Genomic DNA, 18419 nt, shown 5'->3' on the forward strand with positions numbered 1-18419 from the left:
AGCATCCAGCCGGGGAGGGCACTGGGGAGGGCTGGGTTCCCGGGAGGGATCGCTAGGGCCAGCTGCCCGCATTGCCAGGATCACCATCCGAATAAATCCTGGGCAAGGGGAAGCTGCAAAATCTTGTTGGGACCCTCCCAGTGTTGAGTAAAACCACCCCTGGGCACGCAGAGCTCTGCGGAGTGGGGTGGGTGCTGCTGTGCCCATTTTTCAGGTGGGGAAGCTGAGGCAGGGAGGGGCCATTCGTACTGGCCATGGCCACAGCCAGGCAGGGGCAAGGTTTGGTGTGCACGAGAGACCTCTGCCAGTGCGGGGGTACTGGTCTCTGCTGGGGATACTGGGACAAGGGGGGAGGTCGGTGCCTTGATGTTTCAGGGGAGCTTTCGGGCGAGGCGAGCGATGCTGCTGTGTAACTCCTTTCGCAGAGGCAGCACGAATCAGGCATCAGGAAGCCATCACGCCTGGCACGCCTTTCACCCCCTCTGCTTTCCCCAGGGCAGGACTTGGCCCAGGAGGGGGGATTTCGGTAGCACAAACCCACCCATGTTCACCCTCCCCTGGCAGAGCCAGGAGCTGAGCCCTGTGGCTCTTTGCACTGTACCGATGGGAACCTGAGGGGTCCCAGCACACAGGGCACCCCGACACAGCCCCCCACCCGCCTTTAGGACTGCAGGGCTGCAGTGGTGGGGGCTCACTGGGGGCTTTGGGAGGGCTCTGCTGGTGCTTAGGCAAGGGCTGGCTCAGAGGAGCAGCTGAGCCAGATGGCTCCCGGTCCCCTGCCATGGGGTCCCCCCGGTCCCCAACCCCAGGCTTCCGTCTGCCAGGTCCCCTCCGTGTCCCCTCTTCTGGATCCCCTCCTCTGATCCCCTCCCTGGGCTCCCCCCACACTCTTTGCCCCATGCACTGCCCTTCCCCTGGTGCCTGCAGACCCCACGCCCCACATCTCCCCACTGCCCCACGCCAACCAGCCCCATGGGACCCCAGGCACCACCGAGCAGTGGGCAGGAGGGAGCACAAGGCTTCCTGCCCCCAGGGACAAGGGTGACTCCCAGGAAAGGCAAAGGGAGGGTGGGCTTCTCCCTCCTGGCTTTCGACACAAGCAGAAGGGACAGGGTTGGGGACAGGGACAGGCACAGGCTGAGAGCTCATTTCAGATGGAGCTTGGGGGGTTTGCAGGAGTTCAGGGATGGGTGCAGGGGCACAGGAGCAGGAGGCAGGGATGGATAGCTACTTTCTGTGCTTTTCCCTGCTGGCAGAAACCCCTGCTCGGTCGAAGGAGCGTGGCAGGGCTGGCTCGGTCCTTTAGCGAGATTTGATTAATCCCAAGGGGTTCATCACTCATTTCTTCTGCCCGCTCTTCTCCCTTCCCCTTGCTCCTTCCCACCGCTCGCCTGCCTCCTGCACTTCTCCCTCTTCTCTCCTTGCCCTTCTCCCTCTTCTCTCTTAACATCTTTAGTTTTGAACAATTCCCCCCTCTTGGAAAAATCTGGACATGACTTGAAGGGGAACAGAGGTGGGGGGTGGCTCAGGGCCCCCAACTCCTGGGTCCTGTGTGCTCCTCCACTGTTCCCGATGGGCCCCTGTAGTGCCCTCTGTGCCCCCCTTGGGCTACCTCGGGCTGTGGGACCCCCTGAGCACCCGATCTACGGCCCCATACACATGGCTCCATACCCACCTCGACACATGGCTCCATACACACCTCGGATCAGAGGCAGAGTTATCGCCAGGGATAAGAATTACAGTTTTTTCCAAATAATAAATAAATAACAGTCAGTTTGGGTGAGTATTACAGATTAGAGAGGAAATTGGAGATGTTGGGGCTGAAATTTGGCAAAGAAGTGTGTTTAAGGTGGCACAGACCACTGATAAACTGTATCTTGTTTGGGGCCGGAGAGCCAAGTAGGGAGGGAGATGGGCAGCAGAAGGGATGCGCCGGCTGCAGCAGCGGGGCTGGAGCCCACCTCCGAGGAGCAAGAGTGGTGCTGAGCACTTCTCTGGTGCGTGGATTTTCTGCTGCAGCGGCTTCTGCATCCCTGTGGTGGGTCGCATCCTGCTCACACCTTCAGACGAGGAAGCACAGACTGGGAGAGTCGCCCTGAATTTCAGCTGCTGTGGACGGCTGGAGCTCAGAGGGTTGAAAGCAGGGAAGGAGGCAGCAGCAGGGACATGAGCACACGCTGGCACAGGGAGGGGACCTTCCGTGCCCGGCCAGGGCAGCCAGCTTAGGGAAATCAGCGGCGGATGCGAGCTGGCCCCTGGTCTGGGGAGGAAACAGCAGGGTTAACTCAGCTCAGTGAGCTTTTCCAGGAGCCGAAGGGTGAATAAACAGTGAATTTGTTGGCAGCAACCCTGCTCTGGAGGTTCGGGGACAGCCGGCTGGTCCCAGCAGTACACGGACACCTCCCGGGGAAGGGGGATGCGCAGCCCGGGTTCTCCTCCAAGAAATGATAAAAAGGTGGAAAGCAGCGAGGGGTACGGGGAAGCTGCTCTAGACCCCAGGAGAAATGGGGTGCAACGGGACCCTCAAACCAGCCCCACTGAAGTCATCTGACGGGGAGCCAGGAGGTGGGAGCAGCTGGGAAGGAGGAGGAGGGAGAGGAAGAAATGACAGCTCTGGAGTTTCAGGGTCAGGAAGATTTCAGCCGGCTGGGAGGCTGCTCTGGGGGTGATTAATGCATCACAAGGTCTAGGGATGGAAAAAGTACTCAGGGCCTGCAGCCACCCGCCTGACCGCTCTTAATTCAAGGCAGTCACTCGTCCAGCCTCCCTCAAAGATGTCTCAAGAGCCAGGAGCTTCCTTGGAGGGCTCCAGCACGTTGCACAACGGGGAGGTTTCCCCTGGCAGCCGGCCTGGCCATGGATGCTGCACCAGCCGGCGGACCCTGCCTGCTTCGGTCCTGCATCTGCTCAGGCGAGGACAGCCCCTCTCCTCCCCGTCGCGTCTGCTGCTGCAACAAAAGGTGCTGAATCTGCCCCCTGTGACCGGATCCAAGGTGATGGGGAGCCGCATCGGGTAAGCTGGGTGCTGGCAGTGGCTCTGTGGTACCCACCCGCACCCCAACCGAGCTTCCCCATCCCAGAGCATCACCCACCCGCACGCTCCCCAGCACTTCCACGCACCTATGGACCCTTTCCAGCTGGGAGCAAGAGCCCCACGCTGAGCAATCACTCAGCAGCCCAGGTAAAGCCATCAGCCGGAGCCCGATATTCTCCTTTTTGGTGCTTTTTAGCCCAAAGGCACAACCTGCAAGGCAGAAAAGCCTGATGGGTGCGTGGGCCAGGTCCCTCCATGTCCCTGCAGCTGGCACAGCCCGTCACATTTGCACAGCTGTTTCTCTAAACAAACATTTGAATATTACCTCTTTTTTATTGTTGTTATTAATTTTACGTGGCCTGGGGCAAGAATGAAAATAATCACAGCCTTTCCTGCTTTTTTCTCCCCACCGCCCCCCGGCTCCGGCCGCACTTGCGTTTTGGCTCCGAAAGCGCTCGCTGCAAACGGGGTTATGCAAACAGGCTCCACATATTTCTCAGCGACTGCGATCTGCCACGAGGGCCACACAGCAAAGTTTAAAACTAAACCTCCAATCTTTTTTTTTTTTTTCCCCCCCTTTCTCTTTATTTTTTAACCCTTCCTGGGGCCGGAGCCCCTTCAGCCCTCAATACTGCCTTTCTCTCCCCATCAATGGGGCATTATGGCAGGGGAATTATTGAAAGCAGAACTCCCAGGCTTTACAATGGGAGCTCTGTGCAAGGCAAATATTGCACAATCTGTTTGCACACCGCCGGCTCGGTGCCCTTCCCCCTCGGCAGCCCCGCTCCCAGCTCACGCCTCGGCCTCCGGCCCGCTGAAACAGGACCTTAAAAATAAGAAATATGAAAGGTTTTTAATAAGTCCCCTCTCTCCTTCTTCAGAGCAAGATATTTGACTTAACAAGGCATCGGGGAGCCTAGCCCGGCCTCGAAAAAACACAGCGCGTCGCTCTCGCCTCTTAGATGTTTAAGGGTTTCCGCTCTCCCCGGCCAATGTGTGATGCATTTACTTTTTTATTGGCGTGATGAAAGAGCCTAGGCAAGTCTGGAAAAGAAGGGAGCTGTCCCAGGAACGGAGAGAGCTGTTATTTTGTCTAGAAGGGGGGGAAAAAAGGCTGAGAGGAGGGGGCCTCCAGGCAATTCATGGGGAAGGAAGGAGGCTGGAGACATCACCGGTCCCGAGCCTAGCAGAGGACGGGGCTGGAGGAGAGCATCTCTCCATTGACTTTGGGAGTCTCCAAGAGGTCCTGGCTATCACACTCTTGGCCTGGGGATGGATCAGAGTCCTGACCCAGTCTTCTCCCTGCCATGAGTGCCCTTTGCTCCCCTGATGTCCTCCAGGGATATCTCCCGGGACTGCCTCCCCTCCCTGGCGCACAGCGGGCAGGCAGCACTTCTGCCGGGCAGCATCAGGACCTGCCTCGTCCCCATTAGCCCCCAAAACCACACTTCCCCACTCCAGGACCTCATTTTCCCCACCCCGAGCCCAGCACTTCCCTGCCTCCAGCCGCACAGACCCTGTGGGTAGAAGCCGATTTTCTAGCAGCAACCGCCACGGCGAAATCTTGACCAGATTATAGGGAAGCAGCTCGGTTTGGGGGAACTCGGAGGTTTTTGAACACACCATAATTTGCTCTCTGGAAGCTGGAGCCAGAGGAGCAGAAAACAGCAAATCTGCATCGGTTCCTGCTTATGCAACCCTCATCATCATTAAAGGAACGAGGAGCGTTGCAGCAGCAGCCATGACGCAGGATGCCAAAGCCACGGGGGGTAGCGCGCTATGGGGGCAGAGAGGAGAGCATCGGCCGTCCCTCCGACAAGGGCTCGGCAGCACCGGCGGACATTGCTCTTGGAGCCAAACGGCCTTACTTTTTTTCAATACCCTGCCCGTATTTCGTGCCATTTGCGCAGTTGAAAATAATCATCATGAAAACGCACTTAGAAGCTGTAGCACTATATTAGAGCTTTTTCTAATGTAAACCATAGCCTCTAACAACACATGCTGAGCTTGGCCAGGATTCATTCCCGATCAAAACACTGCTGCTCCCCTTCCTCCTCTCCCAGTCACCCAGCACTGGCAAAATATGAAATAAAAGCCCTAAATGTGAGTTGTTATGTCTCTCAGACTACGGAATTTTTCTTCTGTTTTTGGTCACTGATGATACATCTCAATGATTCTGCAAATTCTCCCATGAAACGACTTCTAAGCCTTCCTGCTCACATTTGTTTTCTTCCTTCCCCTTCATTCAGGAGACTTCAGTCCATCGGCTCCACTTCCTTGATATAATATTCCTCCCCTCGCCTTTCCCCACCTCCTGGGGAAACTGCAGCTCGCCGCCTTCTCCTCTCCTCTCTCTAACGACTGGCGTGCTTGCTTTGAAGAGCTGGAGAGGAGCCCGTGGGTTTGGCACCACTCCCTTCTTCCCATGCCTTATGGCAAGCTTTCCACATCGCCTGGGTGCTCTCCCTCCTCGTCCTGCCCCCGCTTCCCAAGCCCAAAATCCAGCCCCACCCCGAGGAGCGAGGCGCTTCCCGCTGCAGCTTCCCGGCAGAGCCCCGGGGCTCGCGTGATGGCTGGCAGTCTGGCTGGAGAGTTCCCGGTTGACGTGAACCAGGGATGTGTTGGGACATGGATCCCTGTGGGATTTGGGGAAGACGTCAAGGGAAGCAAGACACATCTGGCTTCGCAGGCGGGATGGGCTGGAGGCGAGGAACCTGCCCATGTGGAAAGCTAGAGACCACGCCGGGCAGGTGGGCTTGTGCCCAGTCCCACCAGGCTCCCATGGCCCAGGCTGCTGGGGTGGACACTGCTCTGCCCTCCAACACATACACACCTTCCAGAAGGGCTCACCTTTGCTAAAAAAGTATGTATAAAAAAAGAGTCAGTGGTTCCCTGGCCTCCAAGGGCTCGCTTTGAAGCAGAGGAGAAGGTCCCAAGGCGGCGGAAGGAAGGATTTAAGCATTTAGCATAGCTGGTTTCTGGCAGCGCTGCCGTGTGACCCTGACCTTGGCTTCCCCAGCTTATTGATTTTGGACTCCCCCACCTTCACTCCTGACACGATTTATCATGGGATGCACAGAAACTCCTCAACCCTCAAAATATGCAAGATGCTGGCATCACCTCCAGCCTCACCCAGGCTGGGGAAGAAAGAGCAATTCTTCCCAGCACTCAGCTGGCAAAGGTCCCTCCAGCCCGCAGCCACACCGGGCTGCACCCCGGCGCCTTTGGTAGAGCCTCGGGACAGGCGAGGGCTGTTCCCCCCTCGCCACGAGACAAGCCCCCTCGCTGCCCCTGGGCAGGCTGCTCTACGGCTCGGAGCAGCCACGGCAGGCAGGTACCCAGGGACCCGGCACGCTCCTGCGCCCAGGGGAGCACCCCAGCCCCTCCACCTCCCCCGAACACCCCGCCAGGGTCCCGGCTCCCCTCTCAAGCCACAGCACAGCAGGGGACCAGCCACCCGCTCCCCAGGGCTGGGCAACCTCCTGGCTCCTGCCCGCCCTTAGCTGTCACCTCCCCTTCCAGGTGCAACCGCTTCAAAGGCAGCCGGTGGGTTTCGGCTGGCAGGAGATGCGACGGCCGGTGGGCAGAGTGCCTGTCCGGAGCCAAGGCATGGAGAAGGAGGAGGAGGAGGAGGGTGAAGGCCAGCACTCCCTGACTTGGCGCGGGTGCCTGCCCCAGACAAGGAGCCCTTTCTCGCAGGGGAGCTCGCAGCAGGGCAGGGCAGGCTGGCCTGAGCGCCCTGCTTGTTCACAGCAAGGAAAACACACCTGCCCGCGCCAGCCGGGCTCGCACCTGCAACCCGGGAGCTCCCGTTTACCCGGAGCTGTGTCCTCAGCACCCCGGGGGCTGGCGCCGAGGGGATGCTGCTCCCCCAGCACCAAGGGCTGTTTCCCATCCTGGCAGGATAGGAAGGTGGAACATTCAGGACGGGTATTTCAAAGGAGTTTGGATCAAGGCTGGCCACAACGGAGCCGCTGGAGCTGGAAGAGGGCAGGGAGCGTGGCCGGCCAGACGCCTGGTGCCTGCAGATCCCCCTGCCCACGCCGTCTCTGCAGGCACAGCGAGCCCTGGGCACTGGCAGCTCACACTCCTGCCGTCTCAGAAGGCCTCTGTCCTGTCGAGCGCTGGCTGGGGAGCCGCTCAGAACAGGCAAAGAGCCCAATTAGACATTGCATTACTTGATACAAAAGGTATCAATAATCCAGCAGGAGAGATGAGAGCTCTTTCTCGCCGAGGATGCCAAAAGCACAAATTGCCTTCTTGTAAGAGAAAGGCTTAATTTCCATAGAACATGACAGATTAAAGCTTGAGTGGGTGGGTCCACTCTATTATTCATCAGCCTTCGTTACTAACAGGAGAGGGTGTGCTGCCTCCTTTGAAGTTTCTTCGAAGGCCCAGGGTGCCCATAGCCATTTTAGCAGGGGGGAAGGCAGGATATGAGGGGCTGGAGCTTCGAACGCTCAGCCCCTCTGCTCTGGGTTTGTAATGCAGCAGCCTTGTTGCTGCCGTTGCTTCCTGAGATGAGTGAAACCAGAAGGTCCGTGTTTCAGCCCAGAGACCTGTCTGGCTTCTGGACCTAAACCAGCAGAGAAGAGCTCCAGGATGACCGTGCTACTGCATCAGTCATGCCCAGAGCCTACCAGGGCTTCCTCTCCTAGCCGTGCAAGGAGCTCTGCCAGCAGAGAAATCTAGGATTAAACTCTGGAGCTTGGATTCTTCCCTCCCGAATAGGAAACCGAGCAAAATAATAAGGAAAACCAGTTTCTGTCAGCTGAATTTTCTGGGGAGCGAGTTGGAGTATTTCCCTCAAATGGAAAACTCCAGGAGCAATTCTTCATGGGCAGCACATTGCATTTGCAGCTAAACTCTGCAGGGTGATACTGACACAGGGAAATAACTTCGTTTCAAAGCAGAGCGGCCTGGAGCAGCCTCCTCCCAGAGCAACGGGTCCAGGCAAGCTGTATTTACTCCAGCTCAGGCAGCTGCCCACCGGGCACCAGTAAAACCACCAGATCGAGCCAAGAAACGCCGTTACCCAAACAGAGAGCAGCAAACCCAGCGCTGGAGGACCCCGCAAGGAGACGCGGGCACCAAGCGGGAAAAATGTGGGGAAGGGGCCGGAAGGGACTGGAAGCAAAGCCCCGGGTTGGCACTGGGAGCTGGAGCTGAGCCACGGCGTGTGCACCAGGGCTCCTGTCGCACGCGGGAATGGCAGACAAATGCGCTCCGCAGGCACCGGATCTGGAGCGCCGTCCCCGTATTTCAAGCCCACCCATTACCATCGAGGGTTTTCTGCTCTCAGTCACAGGCATAACTAACAGGGTGGTTGTTGGGAGGCTTAAAGTACCTATATCAATACTGCAGAGGGTGATTCATGATTATCCGCAGTAATCCAGAAGCTATACAAAATTGCTAATAATAGGTCTTCAAAACCGACATTTTAGTCAAGATAAAAAATGACTGGAACAAAATCCAATCATGCCTCACTAAAACTATAAATGGAAAGGTATAACCCATATTCAGCTCCCCTAAACACCAAGCTAAACAAAAGCAGGAGATGCAGATCAGCCCCAGGATCCAAGTCAAAGCGGGGCTGGGATCCCACCCCGGGAGAAGTGGATTCTCGAACAGGCTGAAAGCGGCACTGGGTACCGCAGGACCGGCTTAAATGCGGGATGACGGCGGGGATTTGGGAAGGGGGAAGAACACGGATTATGTGCCCTGGCAGCACGTGACGGGCTGTGGGCTGGCAACCGCAGAGCTGCCAGAGCCGAGCCTCCAGCTGCGGGGATGCGGATGCAAGGCCCGGCAGGGTTCACGGTCCTGCCGAACACCATTCATTTAACGCTGCCGCGCAATCCGATGCACAGTTGCTAGGTGACCGGAGCCCGGGGCTGCAAGGATAACGTGAAAATGGCTGCGCAGGTCAGCCCTGGTCCAGCTCAGCTCTTCAGCATCACGTCTCTGGGATGCATCAGGATGCGGCTCCATGTCCAGGGAGATGCACGAGGAATGGGGCAATTACGGAGCTTGTCCCAGGGATGTCCAGAACAGCTGCAGAGCCCAGCTGGGTCTGTGCGGTCCTGCCCTGCAGCCTGGGCTCTCTCCTGGCAGAGAGAGCCCAGAGCCTTCCCCAGCCCCAGGTCCCAAAAGTTTTTCTCCCTAGCAGTTCCCACACTCCTCCTGCCTCCAAATGCCTGCTTACCCTGTTGGGAAATCTCTTCTCACCCCGCCTGACTTGCACTGTTTCATCTGCCTACGGATCGGATAAGCTGATAAAATGTGCGGAACACACCAAACGGAGCCTGTTCCCTCCATCCGCTCCCTGCCGCCGGCTCATCCAAACGAGCGCCGCCGCGTCCAAGGCCTCGAAAATCTCTTTTGCCATTAACACTGCAACAGAGCACGGCGTTTGCATGGCCAAAATCAACATGAAATTTGCAGGGATTTTTGTGGTATTGAGGGCAACTTAACGACTGAAGCCCAAGGCAGATTTACTGTCACAGTTTTCCCCGAGGACTGTAAAATTCAGCATGTTGCAAGCCGGTCGTTAACATTGGCTTTAGGCTTTCACGGTCCTGGCTTGGGAAGCAGCAGCAAATGTTTCTGCGTGTTGCTGTGGGACTGTAGGTAAAGCACGGGATCAGCTGTTCCCCACTGAACCCCACAGCCCCCCTGTTTCTGGCACAACCTGCCCCCCTTCCATCTCCACCGCCCTTCCCGAGGGAGGTGATGTTTCCTCCCTCCTCCCTCAGGGAGGTCTTCAAAGAGAGCCCCAGACAGGCAAGCAAAGATGGGGTTTAACCCCACGGCAGCTCCTGGGAGCCTGAGAGAGAAGGCATCTTTCTTGGGTTTTTTCCTGCCAACTCATGAGGCATTTCACACTGACCACTTTAATGAAACCAGACTGTTCAGTCCAAGCAATTACTCATAAGCAGCATCTAATTACTTCTAGTATTTAAAGAGAAAATAGAAGAATCTCCCTGGAGTATAAACTCAGTGAAGAAGCTGCAGCTGCCAGCAGAGAGCCCGTGTTACCTGGACACGCACCCTCCTTCACATCACGCCACACAGCCGCACCCCAGCACCCCACATCCCTGGCCCACGGGCACCCCAAAGCACCCAGAGGTGTAATCACCCCTTCCCCAGCCAAGCAAAGGCACCTGCCCACCCAGGCCAGGCACACATCTGTTTGCAGAAGCACTCGGAGCACACCTCTGCACCCCCATGCCTCCACGCCGTCTCTGAACGCTCCCATCACCCACGGGCAGCGGGGGTGAAGCACGACGGCACGCGTTACAGGGACCCCTCTCACCAAGCCTGGCAGGGAGCGGGACGAGGAGCCACATTCCCAGTTCCGCTCAAGCATTTTTATCCCCTCCTCCTTCTATCAATAACAGCATAAGAAACAGATGGGAGTGAGGGGATTTGCAAATATACATCCCTCTATACCATATCGGTACATGCACTGCTGCACGCACGCGCTCCTGCAGCAGAGTGAGGGGGGAAATGAAGCCACGCGCCGGAGGAAAACAGCCCGTCCTTCCCAGGGAGGCACGGCCAGCTCCCCGCCCGACAGCCGCCCTCCCCAGCAGATAAGATCAGAGGTTGGCAGAGCCGTCCTCCTGTCTGGTGCGCTGCAGGCTCTTCCCATCCCAGCGACAGATGAAGTTGGAAGGGAGCTGGCTGGAGCTCACAGCCGGAGATGCCGTCAAGCCCACACCCGCTGCCCCGGCCTCCTGGGACAGGGGAGGATGAGACTCTGGCTTGGAAACCTCCCAGAGAACTTTAATCTTCTGTCTTGGACAGTGTCTTGGGCGGCTTGTCCCTCTGTAAGCAGAATTGCAAAGATCGTCTTGCGAGAAGCCCGGTGCTCCCTGCCCACGCTGCGCCGAGGGGGTTGCTGGAGCCTGGGAGGCAGGCGGGGGAGGAGAGTGGCAGCGGGGACCACTGCTTGTCCCCAGGGAAGGCCACAGGGGCTGGAATCTGCGACGGATTCCCCGTGGGGCCAAAAGACAACCGGCAGCCCAAGCGTGCCGGCACGGAGGGGGCTGCAGCCAGTGTGGTGTGACATGCCCGGGGTGACCATCCACCAGTACCCTGGGGACGTCCCAGGCAGCAGGAGCATGGCCGGGGAACAGCAGGAGCATCTTCCCTGCACCCCAGGTGGCATGGATGCTCCTGGAACATCCTTGGCAGTGGCACCAAGCTGCCTCCAGCCCAGTCTTGTCTGAGTTTGGGGGGGCTCCTCCACCAACCTGTGTCCCCAAGCCCCAGCATCTTTGGAGCACCAGGAGGTACGGGACAGGCTGGCCGCGCAGCTCCCCGGTGAGCACAAAGGACAGTAACAGAGCAGCTCTCTGTTTTTCCAATCTTACTCTAAAACATGGGTTTCACATTAGACCACCAACGGGGAGCAAGGGCGAGGTTTCTTTCCCTGCCTGCTACAGTGATTTTGGGGAGTTCCCCCCTCTTTTGGCAAGCGGAATGGTTTGCTGATGCCAGCAATGATGTTAACCAAAGCCAGGCAGAACAAAAAAGTCCCCAGCTCCCCAGCAGCAGGATCATTTCCATCCTGTGCTCTCTCCCATCTAGGACTTCAGCAAGGGCTTTCCAAGAGCTTCTGGTCACCCAACCGGGCTTAGTCTCCAAGGGGGACTGCTATCCTCTGCTAGCCAGGGACACCTCTGGGTTTGTCCAGGGCCACCACAGCACAGGATGGGACTTTGTCACCCTCTTGTGGCTTACAAGGGCTGGCAGGCTTGCTGTGGCTTAGAGGTGGCCACATCCAGGACCCCCGCCCTGGGGAAGGCAAGGGGGTGTCTTCAGCCTGCTCCTTGCCCCAGCATCTCCACTTTGACCTTTTTCTCCCCGGAGCTGTGGGCAGGCTGTTCCCCGCCGGAGGGTCAGCTCTCCCAGCTCTCCTACCCTACAAATCACGCACATCGAGAGCCATTTCTTGCCCATCTGGTTCAACCCCGGCCAGGGAAGAGCTTCCCTCCATTGGGAGGCCCCTGCTAGCCCCACGCTCCCAGCAAGCCATGGAAAGCATCTGCGAGTCATTCAAATTGGGTTGCTTTACGGCACTGCTTCCTTCCCAGTTTGGGTGGCTGGAAATCTCCTACCCGATTCCCAACTCACCCAAATCTCAGCTAGGAAATCAGGCCACACCAGCCTCTAAGACAGAGGGAGATTCATTCAGCTTTATCTGAAAGCCATTTCAAGTATGTCCAGATTCCTAATGAAACTTGGATAAAACCCCAAGGATTAATAACAGCGCAGGGCTTTTTTGGATACTGGGTTTTCTTCTGTTTCCAAGAGAAATATATATATGGGCTTTGGTGGAATCTCTGCGTACATTTTTTGGCAGAAAAGCCAAAATAAATCCCTTCACTGCAATAACCCTTGAGCAAGATAAGGCAAGAATCTGTTGTCAATTCCCCTGTATTGTTGTCGTACGCAAATAAATGGCCATCTCTGGCCGTGCTGTTCCCATGGCAAGGCAGCGAGGACAGGGACTAACACGGCTGCAGGAGTCCATCTCTGCTGTCTGTGTCAGTGCAGGTCCAAGCCTGCTCCTCTTCCATGTTAATCCCACACAAGCACGTGTGTACGTGTTGTTCCTGCATGAAACTTGAGCTTTTCTAGTACATTAAAGTCACATCAACCTGGAGAACGTGGCTGAAGCCAGTGTGGGGCTGTGTCCCACCCGAGCAGAGCAGGAGTGCTCCACAGCCCACCCGGGAAGCCCAGGAGGTGACAGGTTTGGGTACCAGGAGCACAACCCTTCCATCCTGCCTGGTCTCTTGTCTGGCAGGGAGCAGGCAGAGTGGTCAGGTAATGGCTCAAGGGTGCTTCACCAAGTGTCCACTCAAGGAAAGACCTCCTTCTGCTGGGAGGAGTGGGGCATCACCCACTGCTCTGATTGAGGTGGCTCCCACCCCACGCACGTGTTGTGTCACCTTACAGCAAAATCCCCCGTTATGAGAGGGAAAGCCACCTCGAAACGGGCCCGGAGGGTGAGGTCACTGCAGGCGCAGGCAGGCATCTGCGTGCGCGGATGAACTACCTGCCCCGCTGCGGCTGCCTGTCCCGGGCTCTCAGAGGATGAGGATGCTGTAAGCAGGACCATCGCCCCGGCCTCGTCTGCTCACGCCGCGAGTATCAGGAAGGGCTGGCATCACCATGGCACGAGGCGAGGCTCGTGCTGGATGTGCTCACACGAGTTTCCCCTGCTTTCAGCCCAAGCCCTGCCAAACCAGGGTAGACCCTTGAGGGGTCTCGTGTCCCTCGTGGGGTCTACTCTAAACCTGCAGCCACTTGGTCAAGGGGTGCAGGTCATGGGGAAGCCGTGCTTTTCACAACCCTCGTCCTTCCAAGGCAAAGCACCTAAGGAACGGGCCCTCCGTGACTGCCCAGAGCAGTAATGCGTCTGGCATCTGTCCACTCCCCTCCCTTAACCACTGTGGCTTTTTCCATCTTCATAAGCAGGGAAAGCAATCACCGTAACGAACGTCTCCAAAGCTCTCACCACGGCACTCAGGATGTGCTAAACGAAATAAACACACATCAAGAGCCCATTAATGGCGCTCTCCTCATGCCCAGCAGCCATGGTCAGGCACGAGGGGACCAGGAAGGGACATTAATGTACAAAGCAGAAAACTGTGGAAAGAGAGGGCTGAATTCCTACGGTTTTTTTTCCTTTTCTTCCCCTGTTTTCAGACCACTGTTATCTCCACTGCCAGCACACGGCTGTGCCCATGGCAGGATGGTGCTGGCAGGGGAGGACAGTGGGACACGCTGCTGCACAGTGATGTCCTCCTCTGGGCGACCCATTCTGCCCAGCCTTCCTGCCCTGGCAAGGCTTCCTCTCTTTCCCAGCCCCCCAGACACCACGCACAGGGTGACTGCAGAGCAAACCAGCAGGCTGCAGGTGGGGGTTATGGTCAGGGACCGTGGGGCAGAGACCGCCGGGCTGGGGGGCAAACGCTTCTGGTTTGCATGGGAGCATGAGCTGTCCTAGGGCAAAGTTATAGGATACAACCACGCCAGCAGGGCAGCTCACTGCTGAAAAACAAGGGGTTGTTCCTCCTCTGCCAGGCTCATATTGGGCCACTTAACCAGCAGCAAGAGCTTTGGTCTGGACAGAATTGAGCTGGGAAAGCTCAGGATGCTGGGAAGGTGCAAGGCACAGTCCTGTGGAGCACGACCCCGGTGCTGTGGAGCAGCCCCTGCCTTTTCCCGCTCCCTCCTTCCCCTCCTTTTCCTGCCGCACGCCTTTTGACTGAAGTTCAAGCAGCAAAGGGCACCCGACGCGGGAAAAATAATACCCTGGACCTCTGGCATCAGGAAGGCAAACACAGCCCCCTTCCCCTCTCCTCCCAGGTAGAGCTGCTGAAATCTGGACAAACACAGCGGAGCTGTTGCGGCTGTTGGTGTTGGCTGCGCTGCGCTGCGAGGCTGCCAGGCCTTTTAACGGGGATACACTTAGAAATGAGAGCAAGAGCCCGGGGGAAAGCAGGGCTGGGATGGGGCTTGATTAATAATAACAGCCCTTCTGCTCATTGCATCAACATATATTAGATCTACTACCAAAAAATGAGAAATGAAATGGCTTAATGCTACCAGCTCTTCAGTGCCAGCACTGAATAACTGCCACGCCAGTAGACACACAGGCAGTTAGACGTAGCCAGAGATACGTTTCCACTCTAGATGGTTAAAATTAAGCATATTGCAACCAAATTTTAATGTCATGTCTTCTGCTCGTTGGAGTTCTCAAATCTGTTCTTTCAGCTACTGAAATTAAAAGACTGCTTTATATGCTGCAGGCTTAGAGGTGACTTCTTCCCACAATTAATTAGTTTGAAACTAACAGGGCTGGGTCGCTATGAGCTTTTTTTCACTTCTGAGCTGCTCCTTCTCATCTGGCAGCAGGCTGCCAGTGACTGAGTCAATATTATTTCATTCCTGCCTGATAGCTTACATGAAATGATCCGATCACCCCAAGCAAAGCCCCAGCAGCAAGTGGCCACATCACAGAAAATCCCTTAGCCTTGGCTCCATGGATCCATCCTGGCCGTGGAGCCGTGGGGCCGAGGACGAGGCAGGCGTGGAGACACAGCCCGGCTCTCCAGAGGGGCCACGGGCTAAGCAGCAGGCGGCAGGGAGGGCTGTGCTGCGCCGGGTCGAGTTCTCTCGATTCTGTTCTTGCACCTTGTGCGGAAATGCTATAAACGTAACATGGGAATTGAGCGTAATTTATAACCCCCATGTCCCCGCAGGCAGTATGGACCAGATGTTTCAGAGTTAGCTGCTGGTTTCGCCACTGCTAAAGCACTGCGGGCTTGGGTTTGCCTTCACAAATGTGGCTGATTAATTAATTAATGTGACTTGAACCCCCAGGTCTTGGAGGACACCTGCCACCAGGCTGGCGTGGGCACCTAAACGGCCCTAAGCGTATTTACAAAATCGCAGCAGAAAGCTGCCCAAGCGAGAGAGCCACAGCGGGGCCGTGTACACAAAACAATGCCATGATTCATCTGAGATTGCCATAACCCATCGCGCTTCATCAGGACGCTGTGGCATTTAAAATGGCATTTCCTCCCATCTGCTGTGCATTAGCAGACAAAGAAAAAGGAGGAGGGGGGAGAGAACAGCAAAACAAAGGGGGGAGAAAAAAACGGGATTCCTGAGTCAGACTGTTCCCAAAGCAGCTCCTCGTCCTCGCCAAGCCCGAGCTCACCCCAGCGGGCAGAGGGCAGTGACCCTGGCCACGGACAGTTTTGTCCCCAGCGCTGCCCGGGGCCTGGCTGCAGCCCAGGACACGCTCCCAGCCGTGGGGTGAGAGATGCTGGTACCAGCGGTGACTCAAAGCCCCGCAGAGCAGCACCTGGCAGAGGACTGCCAAACCAGGGGCGCGAGCAAACAAATCCCCCCAGGCTAACCACTGCTGGGGCTTTACTTTTCCTTGGCCATTTCTTCTTCTTCTCCATCTCTTCTTTGATTTTCCACTGCCCCTTGCCTGTTTCATCTTCCCTGGGAAATGAGAACCCCTTCCGCCACCCCTACCTCTCCCTTCACTGCTCCCCCCTCCTCTCTCTGCCTGTATTCCCACCTCCTCTCCTCAATGTCCCTTAACACTTTACCATCCTCCTCCTTTCGTCTCCATCTACCTCTTGCACCCCCCTGCCCTGACCCATCCTCACTTCCTCCAATCTCTCCTCTGCTCAGCCCACGTGGCACCCCAGGGTACTTTCCAGGAGGGAGAGAACTTGAAGCCCTCTTGGCAAGGCACTCAGAGCAGGGAAATTCAGCTCAGCTACTGAATTGGGCCATGAAAATTATCCTCCTAAACATGGCTCACACTTCCAGCCAACGCTGTGACTCATGAGACACATCGGAGTTACCTGCTGGGGTAACAAGGGTCCTGTCCCTGGCCACCCATCCCACCCCTTGGCTGGGGGATCCTGCCCTGGAGCCAAGGCAGAAGGAGCAATGTGCCTGCAGCTCACGCTCTGGCTGGGTATCAGCAGCCATATAACGGGTCAGGCGAGGAGCTGCACCAGCTGAGAAGCAGCCAGAGCGCCTTTTCTGTTGTCCCTGCTCCACCACCATGGTGTCAATACCAGCAGCCAGAGGCAGGAGCTTCTCTGGGCAAACAGCCTGGCATCCTCCCATGTCTAGCCCCCATGGGTGCTGGGTACCACCTTCCCATCCCTACGGATCACAAAGCCCCTTCATTCTGCACCCCCGCAACAGGCATAAGCAACCCCACAGGCACCAAACAGAAAGGTCGGACCACGATGGAGGACGCGTCCCCTGCTGCTATCACACCCCATGTGCCAGAAACTTACGGGTGGACAAACACATTAAAATGCAACTTGCAGAGCAGCAGTGTCCCTGCAAGCCCAAGGGCCCAGCGGACGTGCCTAGAGGCTGTCGGCTCCCACCGGGCACAAGGGGGGAGGGACAGCGCTCTCCAGCCTGCGAGCACGCTCCCTGAACCCGGGTTTGGCTCGGACACAAGCAGTCATTCAGAACGGAATAGGTGTGGACAAGTCTGACCCCAAGCAATAACCAGAGAGCATGTGAAAGTGGCAGCGAGCAAAGCTCTCGGCGTGCAGGGCTGAGGGCAGGGCCGGGGCTGTGCGGTTATTAGCAGACTGAGCTGAGCTGGCGACTCAATTACAGCTGTTTTATCCCCTGTCTGGATTTGAAACAGCTTCCTCCAACCTCTTCGTGACTCAGTGCCTTGGCATGGAGATCGCATACCCGAGAGGTTAGCTTTTGAAATCCACCAGGGACATTTCACCTTCCTAAAATAAAGAGTGGGCAAAATATTTTCAACCTCCCTCCAAAAAATGCACGCGCAAAAAAAGATCCCTCCTCAGTGAGCGTGTGTTGTTGGGTCTCAGCTGGCTTTGGGCTGGGGTAGATTTTCCTATTTATAATCGTGCAGCTGTTTGCCGACTGAATAGCTCTATTTATTATTTGGCATGTTTACTAACCGCCTCAAATACCTTCTCTACCTGTAATTGTGGTGTAGCATACATATTATTTTTTTTCAGATTTCTTCATTCAAGTGGATTGTGTTACTCCCAGGCTCCACGCTGTGGTTTGCTCAGAGTATTCGTGGTTTGAGGGCATGAAGCTTTGGACTCAGGTGACCCTGAACTGTAGCGGACCTGCAAAGAGACACTTGGGGAGGAAAAAGGGAGTCAATTTTTCAAGCCATTTGTCCATGGGCACTCAGGGCTTTAACATTCTGCCTTTCTTGAGAGCAGTCTCTCGTGAATGAGTTTCCTCTCCATCTACGCTCATTTATCTTCTTCCCTTCCATGTTTTACTGAAGTTGGTCAAAGGCAAACCCTTTATACTTTCTACTGCATGCGAGTCCTGGGCCTTGGGACACGAGAGAAGGCCTTAACACGCAGCACAGCAGGGGCTTGTTGGACCCTTGGTACCCTGACACCAGGGGAAACTAATGCACCCAGTTTCCCCAGGCACCCCGCACGGCGAGAACGGAGAGCTCTGGAGAAGCTGACCACACACCTCCAACGCAGACCCAGCCCTGCCAGCGTGCCCTGCAGGACTCTGCTGCCCTGTCCTGCCCGTGAGGTGAGCTGACGGCTCTGCCTGCACTGGCCCACCCCCGAGAGTTGTCAGGACCGACTCTGCTGGCATCTTGATGACTTGCTAACCTGCTCACCTGCCATCCTCCCAGCCCTCCTCCTGCCAGTGCTAAATGTCCCATCCACCCTCCATTCACACCAGTCTGAACAGCGCTCTTGCAATTCCCTGCCCCACGCAGGGCCCCTTTAATGGTGCCACATTTGTTTGGAGAGCTTCATTGCCCAGGAGGGACCCTCTGCTGCTTTCTGCCCCA

This window comes from Opisthocomus hoazin, chromosome 22 (assembly GCF_030867145.1).
Source record: "Opisthocomus hoazin isolate bOpiHoa1 chromosome 22, bOpiHoa1.hap1, whole genome shotgun sequence".
In the NCBI taxonomy this organism is placed as follows: domain Eukaryota; kingdom Metazoa; phylum Chordata; class Aves; order Opisthocomiformes; family Opisthocomidae; genus Opisthocomus; species Opisthocomus hoazin.